Raw genomic sequence first — 12187 nt, forward strand, 5'->3', positions numbered from 1 at the left:
CTCCCCATCATTTCAATGCAGAGGAACACTAAAAACGTAACATCTGCCAAGTGAAAAAGTATGATAAATTCTCAGTCCACTTCCTGACTTGATGTCCAGCATGAACTAGCTAGGCTCTGCAACTGGTAGATGTTCTCAGATTTTGTATTCCCCAACAAGTTTAATTTCTGCTTCAAAACAAACAGACCTGATGTCATGAGTAAGGATGGCGAGCAGGGGGCTCCCATCCAGGCTGTAAAGCGCATGCATAGCACTGAGGAATTAGGTGGCCATTCCAAGAGACACAGATCGGGCCCGCCTTAACCTTTGGGGTTCATAGGTCTGGGTTTTTCCCACGCTTCTTCAGTTTGTTAGGATTTTCCTGTTATGTAGCAGCAATAAAACACTAGAGACCTGTTCCTTGTCTCAGCGTGGTTCCTGGCTGTTAGGACACCTGATATGAGCAACTGCATAAACCACAGGCAAGAGTGATTTACGACTTACACAAAATGCCATCTTTATCTCTTCTACAAATAGAATTTCAGTCTCCGAAAGGGTGGATTTTTGCAAAAGCAAAGGTGTGTGCATGCATGGAGGTGGGAAAAGAATAGTCAGGGAACTCTGAACTGTACAATGTGGTAGGCATACATGTGCTGAATTTTACTGGGTTCAAGTTATTACAGAAAAGCAAAGACCCTACTCCACCTCCCCTTTAAATTCACTGCATAAGCTTACCTAGAGGACTTAGGGGAAGAAAATGTTGAACCCAAAAGGAAAAAGACTGTTGCAGTGAGCAAGTGACTAACTGTATTTATCTGAAAGGAAGACTTCGTTTCCTTCCCCAAGACTATTAATTTCTAAAATGGGAGGGTCGTCTTAGATTCGCTGGGGATTGCGCTGCGCCAAATTTACCAAGGAAAACGGGATTATGGGTTTTTTAACCTTTCGACGGCCGGGATGTTGGTGTTTCGAAAGACTGGCTTTTCTAGACAGTTAACGAAGAGCTCCAAGAAGGGAAGACGCCACACCAAGCTCAGATCTTGTTCCATGCCAAAGCCTCAACCCTTGAGCATTTTACAAGACGCGAAGCGGCTTAGCAGCGTATGCTAATAGGAAAGGACATCCTTCCCAGCTGTATGCATGGCCCATAGGAGACTAGCCGAGCTCCGTAATCACGCCGGCGGTTAAATCTGCCTGCAAGAAGGCGCCGGGGACATCTTCCTTGCCTAAGTGCGACGAAGTTAGAGGCGAGGTAAAGTTCACTGCGTCCCAAAGTCGGCGTTCTGGCACTAGGGAAAGAGTGAAGGTGACCGGTAAGGCCCTCAGTATGACTGCACGCCACCCCGAAGGACCTTGATAAGTTAATGGAACTTACGTCTGAGTAAACAAGAGAAGCAGCGCCCCAAACCCGCGCACGCATCTCACCATGCGCCTAGGTAAGTAGATCCACCACACTCCCCCTCCGTGTCCACCGCGTGCTTTGACCGGCAAACGCAGCGCCGCCTAACAAGCCTCGTTGGCTCCCTGGAAGATAACCCTCTGGTCCCTCCGATTAGGCGAGAGGAGTCTTTCGACGCCGAGGTGATTGGCTGGGTTGGAGCGGTCCCAGGAAAGCTGCAAAGGTTTCCTGAGTCGGTGCGGAAGAAGGCTTTAAAACGCCGGCGGGACGCTCCTCCTTTGGGACGTACCACCTATCCTCGCCGTTTGAGCGTCCAGTGGCTCTTACCGTGCCCTGCGGGCTGGGCCAGCTTCGATGCGCGGGGGCTTTACCTTCTGGTCCTTCCACGTTCCAGTAGCCCTGCTTTCGCCGCAGCGGCGGCGGCGGCCTTGCTGCTTCGCTGTGCCGTCCCTTCTCCCGCCCTGCAATTCAGGCCAGTCTACAGGGAAGGGCATAGGACCTCAGCGGACCGGGAGGCCGGAGGAGGGGGCAGGCAGTTTTCGCTTTGAGGAAGGCGTCTGTGAGCCGAGCCTGGAGCCACATGGCCAGAGAGGCAGCAGGAAACTGCAAGAGCAACCGAGGCTCCGCCTGTCGCCGCTGCCAAGACTTTCCCACTTGTTGAGAAGAGAAGAATCTTTCCAGTCGAGGCGACTCCCCTTGCTCGTTTCATGCAGATTTCCACAGCTGGATCAAAAGAGGGGGAGCACGCCTTCAGTAGGAAACACGAGGACGTTCCCTCTGTGCGATCTAGCCGTACCGTGCTATTGCATCACCCCGTAGGTTCCTAGAGTTGGAGGGACGTGAATAGGCGTCTGGCCCACCGCCCTCCTTTCAGGCAATCCTTATTAAGAGCATCATCAGCATAACGGCGGAGCCCTTATTCTTTGGTTTTTACAGAAACTCATTGCTTTATTTGAATCTTATCGACAATGAGATTTAACTGCCCTCCAAAATTATTTAACAATAATAACTATTCTTATCTCAACAACTCTGGGCAGCTCACAACAACCAAATAAAGAATTACAATAAAGTCAATTAAAGATAAAAGATGGCAATGCGATGAAGCAAGGGTCTCACTCTCCCTTGCCAAAGGCCTGGGTGAAGAGCCAGAGGGGGGCCATCCGGACCTTTGGGGGGAGACCTCATCCCAGAGGGCAGGCACTGCTACAGAGAAGGTGCACTTACGGATAGATGACAAATTCAAGGCAAGCACAAATTCTTGGCCACCTTAGTTTAGGATGGCCAATTCTAAGGAGAAAGCATATTAGTTCCTTAGAAGAGGGGTTCTCAGGCTGTGGAGTGGAGTCACCGGTTTAAACAAAAATCTTAGAAGGCTTACAGAATCAAAGTGGGGGTGTTGTCAAAACTCATTCCTACATTGCCTAAGCAAGTCCACAGCAAGATTCAGGAAACAGGGAGAATTAACTTGATAAATATTTATACCACAAATTGTTTCACTTACTATGACAAGCCATTGTGTGGCTTGCTTGGTTTTGGTTTAACAGTGTATTATGCTAAACCCAGCAATTATGGCTTAATTCTACATAAGAGTCAGGCTTCTGTTAGTCTTCCAAGTACCCATTGACAGGTTTTAAATATTAGCCTTCCCCAACTTCCTTCTCTCATGGGGGACTGGGAAGACAGAATTGTAATCCCCCTCATCTGGTAGGTACCAGACTGGGGATGGCTTGCATTTGTGCTGCGTAAAATTGGCACTCCAGGTTCTTCAGCTTTACAGAATGAAGTAATGAATTCCTTGTCTGAAATTCTAACCACAATGCCACACAGTTTTCTTGCAGTAAACCATAGAGTGACTTGTCCACACCAATGACAAATCCAGGAAGTGAATTAAAGTTAAAATATGAGAAAAAATCATGTAAATGGGACAGTATAAGCTGATCACAGAGAATTTTATTTTATGAATGTTTCTCTGATCTCAGAGAATTTTATGAATGTTGTAATTCATGTATTAGCAATATAAAAATTAAGCAAATGGATTTGGATTTATATTCCTTTTGCTATTTATTTGCTTTATATTTGTATTTATTTGCAGCTGAAGCCTATGATCTCCTGCCTTGAATGGGCTGAGTGCAAAACTACAGGCTTATCCTCATATTCTACCAGCTGTGGCATGAAGACATCTTCCTAACCATTTTTTAATGACATGTCCACATCTCATCTCCAGTCCCGGATTCTCCTGCCTTCCGAATTTCGAAAGGAGCTAAATGAGTGAGAGGAGCTGAGGGAGGCATTGCAGACAAACAATTACAATTGCTCATCTTAGGTAAGAGGAGGAAAAGTGGCACTGCCTTTGGGTCTCCCACCCATCTTGCAGCAGGTACTGGCACTAAAGTGAGGTGGCAATTCCCTCTCTGATTTGCAGAGATTGAGAATAAGGATTCAGCCTCCAGAACCAAATTGCCTGCTGAGTTGGGGTAGGACAACGAAGTATCAAAGAGGTTCAGCTTGTAAAAAAGCTTGCTTATCTCCCCATGTTCATTAGTGAAGGTATGCAGAGTTTAGGATACCCCATCCAAAAGTTTGTCAGAAAACACCAACCTCTGCTGATGTCCCAAATAGTCTAAACACTAAACACTTGGCTATTCTGTCTCTTGCCTTCCCTTCTCTCTCACTTGCATGCCTGCCATCCATTTATTGAATCATCCTTCATCAACCAACTTGAGGACTGCGAAATCAGTAAACAGCAGCAGACATAACTAAAGTCATGTTTAGGGTACATAACAGAATAAGCTATAAGCCATTACAACAGCAGATACTTTGCGCAAAATGAAGTACTGGCAGAAAAGGAAATAAGTATTAAGAAGCACAGGCTATACTAGGATTAGAAACAAGCTTTCTTTGTTCAAATTGCTGCTTACACATTTCCCAGAGAAGCAAGTTAAAAATAACTATGTATGAGCAGGGACAATGGAGTTCTTTTCCTAAATCAACCATTATTTCAGCCTATCTCAACCTTTTGACCATGGAAGGACCCTTGAAATATTTTTCAGGCCTTGGGGAACCCCTTGTAATGTTTGCCTACCCTAATAGACTCAGATTCACAAGCAGGAACTTAATGATATCTGTTTTATTAAAGAATAGTATGCAAATACAGAGAGAGCTGAGAATGAGTAAAAGCGCGCCAAATACAAACTAAAAACCCTCGGCTCAAACGTAATCCCTCCCCTCGCCCTGCCGTTGCAAACTCCCCCCCCCCAGGTGCTGGTAACTCTTTCTGCTGATGTCCTGGGAAAGGAACCTTGAACACACGAGATAACCCAAACACATTCCAAACCAGCTGCTAACATATAGCAATCCCACGAGATGGAATCCTCCTCCCCTCCCAGATGAAACACGCATCAGCCAAATGACATGCAAAACGTTATGATGTAACGGTAACATTGGAATGGTGAACATGACATACTGCCCCCGCAAAAACACTAAGGAGCAGGTTTCATAGGATAAGCTAGATGAAAGCGTCTAACTAAAACAGGAGAGTGAACATCACGGGCAGACACCCACTCAGGGTGGGGAAAGTGTTTCCATCGAATGAGGTACTGAAGGGTGCCATGAGGTCTGCAAGAATCAAGGACCTCCTTCACCTCAAAATGTTGCTGTCCGTCAATCATGATCGGAGCAGGAGGTGGGGGTTGCGGATGCCAATGATCGGAGTGGTTGAGAGGCTTGAGCAAGCTGCAATGGAAAACAGGATGTAAACGCTTTAGATTGGGTGGCAAATCGAGTTTAAACGTGACAGGGTTCACAACTCCCACAATGGGAAAAGGACCAACAAACTTAGGAGCCAACTTCTTTGAGGACTGAGGGGATTTAATGAACTTGGTGGAAAGGTAGACCTTATCACCAACTTTAAAAGCAGGCTCGTCACTTATCAGCATGCAGTTTATAGGCAGATTGGGCATCAGCCAATGCCTGTTGAATTACCGGCCATGAATCAGCCAGGTGAGCAGCCCGATCAGAAGCGGAGGAGGGCTGCGTGGAAGGCTGAGGCAAGTCAGGAATGGGAACAAAGTCCTGGCCAAACACAGTACGGAAAGGGGTGTGCCCCGTGCTCTGATGTACAGCATTATTATAAGCCACCTCAGCAAAAGGCAGCAGATCAACCCAATTGTCCTGCTGATAGTTGACAAATGCCCGCAAAAATTGCTCCAGGGTCAAATTAAGAGCCTCCGTAGATCCGTCAGTCTCCAGATGCGACGCAGTGGACAACGTCTGCTTGGTGCCCACCAGCTTCAAAAATGGCCTCCAAAATTGGGAAATAAACTGTGTTCCACGGTCCGTGATCAAGCGGGAGGGGCTCCCGTGAATCCGGTAGATGTGGACTAGAAAAAGGCAGGCCAATTGCTGCACAGACAGAATGAAAGCACATGGATTAAAATGGGCTTGCTTAGAAAAGTAGTCCTTCACCACCCAAATCACAGTCTTTCTCTGACTAGGAGGCAAATCCACAATGAAATCCATGGAAACCTCCTCCCAAAGACGGGAAGGGCTGGCCACCGGCTGAAGTAGCCCTTGCGGTTTGCCCCCCTTCCGTTTAGACATGGCACAGACAAGACAAGAAGCAACATAACTTTTTACATCACGCCTCAATGTGGGCCACCAGAATTGGCGGCGCACGAGGTGTAAGGTTTTGACAAACCCAAAATGACCAGCCACTTTATCATCATGAGACCTAATCAAAATTTCCCTTCGCAAACTGTCAGGGACATAGAGGCGGTTCTGCTCCAAGTGAAGCCTCTGTCAAATGTAACATTGTCTCTATCCGCTTGCAACCAAGTGTCAGATTTCAGCTCTAGCAGAAACTGTTGTTGCAACTGCGAGGGAATTGGCGTTCTTCCCCCAGCCGGTGAAACCGATGCTGGGGGCAGCTGTGCACGAGTCTGACTGCGTGTGACAGCTTGCAACCCCAGTTGGGGTGCTGTCCACACCGTACCCACAATGTCAGGTGCCTGGACAGGCGGGAAAGCGCATCAGCCAGGAAGTTTTTCTTGCCCGGAATGAACTTCAACTTAAAGTCAAAGCAACTGAAAAATTGAGCCCAGCGGATCTGCTTAGGACTGAGCTTACGGGGCGTGCTGAGCGCTTCCAAATTTTTATGGTCAGTCCAAACCTCAAAAGGACATTTAGCCCCCTCTAAGAGGTGGCGCCAAGCCTCCAAAGCAGCCTTGACTGCAAAAGCTTCTTTTTCCCAAACATGCCATCGCCTTTCCGTCTCGGAAAATTTCTGGGACAGATACGCACAGGGCTTCAGGCGGCCAGCAGCATCCGCTTGCAGCAAGAGTGCTCCAATTGAGAAATCGGAAGCATCCACTTGAACCACAAAAGGTCTAGTGGGATCAGGGTGTGGCAGAATGGGTTCAGCAGTGAACAGGCTTTTGAGTTTGTCGAAAGCCAACTGGCAGTCAGGTGTCCAATTGAGCAATGCCCCCAGGTTCTTCACCTTGCGTGTATCCCCCAACCCCTTCGTACGTAACAAATCAGTCAGAGGCAATGCAATTTCTGCGAACCCCTGGATGAATTGGCAGTAATAGTTGGAAAAACCAAGAAAACTTTGGAGCTGCCTGCAGGTACGCGGGCGCTCCCACCCCAAAATAGCTTGAATCTTCGCAGGATCCATTTCAATGCCCTTGTCAGAGATCCTGTACCCCAGGTAGTCAAGCTGAGTGTGATGAAATTTACACTTAGAAAGTTTAGCATAAAGCTCAGCCTTTCTCAGTTTGCTAAGCACCTGTTTCACCAAGCGCTCATGTTCCTCCTCCGTTTCAGTATAAATTAAAACATCATCCAAATAGACCAGTACACCCTTGAACAAATGTTCATGTAACACTTCATTGATCAATTGCATGAACACCCCTGGTGCCCCCGCCAACCCAAAAGGCAAAACTTTATACTGAAAAGAACCCAGAGGACAATTGAAAGCAGTCTTCCACTCATCCCCCTCCTGTATGCGGATGTGGAAATAGGCTTCCCTCAAATCCAGCTTAGAGAAGATTTTCCCCTTAGCCAGATGTGCTAACATGTCTTTTATTATTGGCAGAGGATATTTGTTTAATATCGAGACCGCATTTAATCCGCGGTAATCTGTACAAAGTCTCAATGTCCCATCCTTCTTCGCTCGAAACAAAACGGGGGCGCCCACTGGCGAATTTGCTGGTTCAATAAAACCCCTGGCCAAGTTTTTGTCCACAAACTCCTGCAACGCCGCCAGTTCCTTTTGCATCATGGCATAGATTTTTGGTTTGGGCAGTTGCGCGTCGGGGACCAACTCTATCGCACAGTCAGTTTTCTGATGAGGTGGAAGTTGGTCCGCTTCCTTCTCACTAAACACATCCGCAAAGCTTTGGTATTGCTCCGGCAAGCCCTCCAGTGGGGTGAGAGCGAAATGCGGGGTTGCTGCCGCCGCCCTCCCCACTGCAGCCTGCAGAGCATCATCCTCCCCAGGGGCTTGATAGAAACCATCCCCAAAAGTCAAAGTCCTGTGCACCCAATTTATATATGGGTTTTGTTGGACAAACCAAGGAATCCCCAGAATAACTAAGGGACCCCCCACAGGCGCCACTACAAATGGCGGCCCCTCACGGTGGCTGCCCATTTGCAACGCCACCATGCCCGTGGAATGAGTGACTAGCTTCCCCCCCCCCCCGCCGTAGAACCATCCAGTTGTGTAAAAATCATGGGACGTTTTAGTGGAAAGCTGGGTAACTCCAAAGCAGCCACCACGTCAGGGTGCATCAAGCAACGCGAACACCCTGAATCGATCAATGCCTAAACTTCAACGGTTCTTGTGAGGGAGCCTAGCTTCACTTTCACTGTCAGTGTGGGATAGTTGCCACTCACCGAAATATGGTCGCGCCCCTCCTCCACCACCTGCCCAGAGGCGCTCTTTAAAACAGGTGGCTGGCGTTTCCCGCCGGCTGGAGTGGATCGGGCTCCCCCTCGTCCCCGAAGTAAGGAATCTCCTCCACTTCCGTTTCAGCCATGGCTGCCTTCATTTTCCTGGGTAAAGAGGGAGATTTCCCTGACGACTTTCCTGGATGATCATCGGTCTTTCCCTTTGGGCATGCCGCCGCTCGGTGACCTTCCTTCCCACATCGGAGGCATTGTCCTTTCGCATAGTGGCGCTCTCTCTCCTCTTCCCAGACACGTTGGCCAATCTTTCCAGTGGGTGCAGCAGTGCGGGAACCTTTGCTGAGCCCAGCATATCTCATCACCTTCCAGTGAGCAAAAGTCTCAGGGGGATGCTCAGCCTTCCCTGCCAGCTGTATCCATTCATACGGGTATCTGGGTCGTCCCTGCCAAGTGACCACCTCAGGACCTCCGTATTCAGACCGTCCTTAAAAAGTTCTATTAATATGGATTGGGACCAATCCTCAACCTTCCCAGCCAGAGCCTTAAATTCCAGAGCGTAGTCTGCCACCGATTGTGGCCCCTGGCACAGCTCCCTCAATGCCCGTTTTGCCCTTTCTTTAGCTAACGGGTCTTCAAAGTGTAGTTTCAATGCCCACAGGAATTCTTCGAACTCCTCCAGCTCAGGGGCATCTGATTGACATAATTGCACATACCAATCGGCAGCTCGCCCCTTGAGCTTAGTGGCAATGGCATTAATCTTGGCTCTTTCTGAGCGGAAACACTGTTCCCATTCGTCCATATAACTCCTTGCATTAATAAGGAAGAACGATAGCTTAGTTGGATCTCCATCAAATTTAACGGTAAAGTCCTTAACCCCCACTCCGGGTGGCCCCTTCGCCACAGCTGGTCGGTCGGGCTTCCTCTTAGCTCCCAGGGAGCTCTGCTCACGAGGAGGGGACCTTGAAATTCTCACCCTCGGCGCTCTTCCTCTCTGTGCCAGGTCCTACTCCTTTCCCCCGGGGAAGGTGGGGGCAAAGAAGGAGTCGAATACCTATTACTGGACTCCTCTCTCCTCCTCTCCCGGGGACCCCAGTCCATGGACATTTTACAGAACATAAATTCTAGTGACTCCAATTTGGCCTCCACCAGTTTTATATGATCAGGGGTTTGGGAATCCTCCTTTCCCTCCTGCCTCACCACGGTTGGGGACATCGGGTATTGCTGCTTCCAAGACGTTTTGGACGTCCCTGGTAGGGATCCCTGTGTTTCATCCCAGGTGAGCAGCTCGCCTGGTGACTCACCAGTCGGTTCAGGGGCTCTTTTACCTCCAACCTCCTCTTCTCCTAGGCTGGAGCTCAACCTCTCTCGAACTTCTGAGGGCTCTCGAGGAGGGACTCTCTCCATTCTTATCACTGTGGAATCGGGTTCCCCCTCGCTCGATTCCTTGCTTTCCGTGGTTTGGGGATTTGGTTTGCTCATCGCTAGCACTCCTCCCTCACAAAATAAATCTGGAAAGGGGCTAACGGAAAAATTTTTTGGATTCTCAGCTTTATGTAAGGATTGCCTACCCTAATAGACTCAGACTCACAAGCAGGAACTTAATGATATCTGATTTATTAAAGAATAGTATGCAAATACAGAGAAAGCTGAGAATGAGTAAAAGCGCGCCAAATACAAACTAAAAACCCTCGGCTCAAACGTAATCCCTCCCCTCGCCCTGCCGTTGCAAACCCCCCCACCAGGTGCTGGTAACCGTTTCTGCTGATGTCCTGGGAAAGAAACCTTGAACACACAAGATAACCCAAACACATTCCAAACCAGCTGCTAACATATAACAATCCCACGAGATGGAATCCTCCTCCCCTCCCAGACGAAACACACATCAGCCAAATGACATGCGAAATGTTACGATGTACCAGCAACATTGGAACGGTGAACATGACACCCCTGCACATTCAGGCTCAAATATAGGCCACGAGTTAACAAAATTATTAGATTTGTTTCATGTGTAGGCCTGTATATATACATTAACAGTGTTCTTAAACTAAAAATAAAGAATGAAACTTACCTCTTTAATGAGAAGTTGCCCAAATTTGAAATAACTTTTTAAACAAACTGTGATCTCCTAGGGAACCCGTAGTGACCTCTCACAGAACGCTGTCTGAGAAACCCTGCATTATTTGTTACTAATAAGGTAAGTAAGAAGGTGATGTATCTGATGAATTTGATAAAGTGCTTGTTTGCCTGCCACTTTTTTTTTTTTTAAGAGAACACCCTTTAGCAAAGATCAATAAAACTTCAAAGCACTCTTTACAGTAGTTGTTGCAAAACAGGTTGTATTGCCTATAACTTGGCATCAGGGAAGAAAGTTTTTCCTATACCAGTGATGGGAAAGGGAGAGGGGTTTGACAAACAACCACAACTGAACAGCTAAGCTCTGTATCCTTTTATCTCTGAAATGCAAACATAACCAGCTTTAGCTCTTTTTGAAATAGAGAAGAGGAGAATTAGGGAGAGGGAGAAGATCAAAACGCTTTCAAAGACCACTGGAATAATCAGCAGAGAACCTGTAGTTTTAAAAGGATGGTAAAGAATATATGAATTGAATTAAGGACTGCTTACCCATAATCATTTGGTATTGATTCTTAGCCTTTGGAAACTGTGAATGGCAAAACTTGTATGTCGCATAGATTATATTGTTGTCACCAGCTTTGCACATAAAACTTGGTTTCCAGTCCTTGAAGCACAACTGATCCTTTCTTGCCTTCCATTGATGTGAAACCAGAAGCCATCTATGCAATATTTCATGCTGCTGTGGGAAGCATTATACATAGATAGGCAATGTATATTAAAAAAATGAAATACAATAGATACCTCCTTAATTTAGAATAAGAATCCTGAAAACAGGTTTCATCATGATCATATCTTTTAAAATAATGATGGAAAGGATTGTAGTTATTACTATAATGGAAGAAGAATGTGGCAATGCAATTTACTCAAAACTAATCAAATTCATTAGGGCTTATTACGAGTAAATAGGTATAAGACTACAATCTGAAAAATGATAAAAGAAACATGGAATACAATAAATGTACGCTATACCTTCTAACTAAGCAGTTAGTTGTCTTGTGGGATTAATTTAAGATTTCTATTACTGAGGAGTTTTAACTTTTTAAAAATCTTTTTTTCTTTGTTTGAAGTTTCAAAACTTCTTTAAGGTGTGTTTCAAAAATCTAGCCAAATAATGATGAGTCTCTGTGGACTGTAATACAAGTATTTTATGCAGCATAGGGCTGCATTTTAAATTTTGACCCTAATACTTACTGCTGTTTTCTCTCTCTAGTCTGTGCTTTTCAGTACATCTGATTCCTTATGTAGAAAGCACAGACTAGAGAAAGAAAATAGCAAGAGATACAAAATGTCTTTTCTACCACTTTCCATAAGATTCTTTCTGCCATGCCAGCACAAGCTCCTGAGTTGGATTGTTATACAAACTACTCATTTAATGTGAAATACCTTGTCAAAAGGCATTTACTTAAATGAATTGAGGTAAAAAATATATTTGAGCCTCAAATAATTAGGGCTCCTATTTTCTAGGAAGAGTTACTGCTCATGTCCTATAAGTTATACAGGGGACATTAGCCAATAGTGGAAATTCATCTTTTCAAATTGAGTAGAATTGCTTGGGGTATCATGTGAACATGCTCATAGTGGCCTGGTTCAGATACAATCTAAGACTAAGTTATAGTTCATCAGATATATAGATATAGATACAGATATGATCAATATATTGTAATATATAAACCACATTGGCTTATTGACATAGTATGCTAAGGCAAAAACAAACAAAACACATTTGGGGTTGAATAATAGGTGGTTATTTTTATTTTTAAAAGTATGCTG

At 46.1% G+C, this 12187-nt stretch overlaps 1 protein-coding gene across 2 annotated transcripts in view; it reads right to left on the reverse strand.

Moving 5' to 3' along the window:
• The window catches only part of ST3GAL6 (ST3 beta-galactoside alpha-2,3-sialyltransferase 6), a 47870-nt gene extending 46156 nt beyond the window's left edge, over window positions 1–1714 (reverse strand). For both annotated transcript variants that reach the window (XM_063305631.1, XM_063305630.1), the window contains exon 1: window positions 1355–1714. The gene's annotated coding sequence lies outside the window, so the exon portion shown is untranslated. The remainder of the gene's footprint in view (window positions 1–1354) is intronic.
• Window positions 1715–12187: the final 10473 nt, after the last annotated feature.

Source organism: Candoia aspera, chromosome 5 (assembly GCF_035149785.1).
Source record: "Candoia aspera isolate rCanAsp1 chromosome 5, rCanAsp1.hap2, whole genome shotgun sequence".
Taxonomy (NCBI): Eukaryota; Metazoa; Chordata; class Lepidosauria; order Squamata; family Boidae; genus Candoia; species Candoia aspera.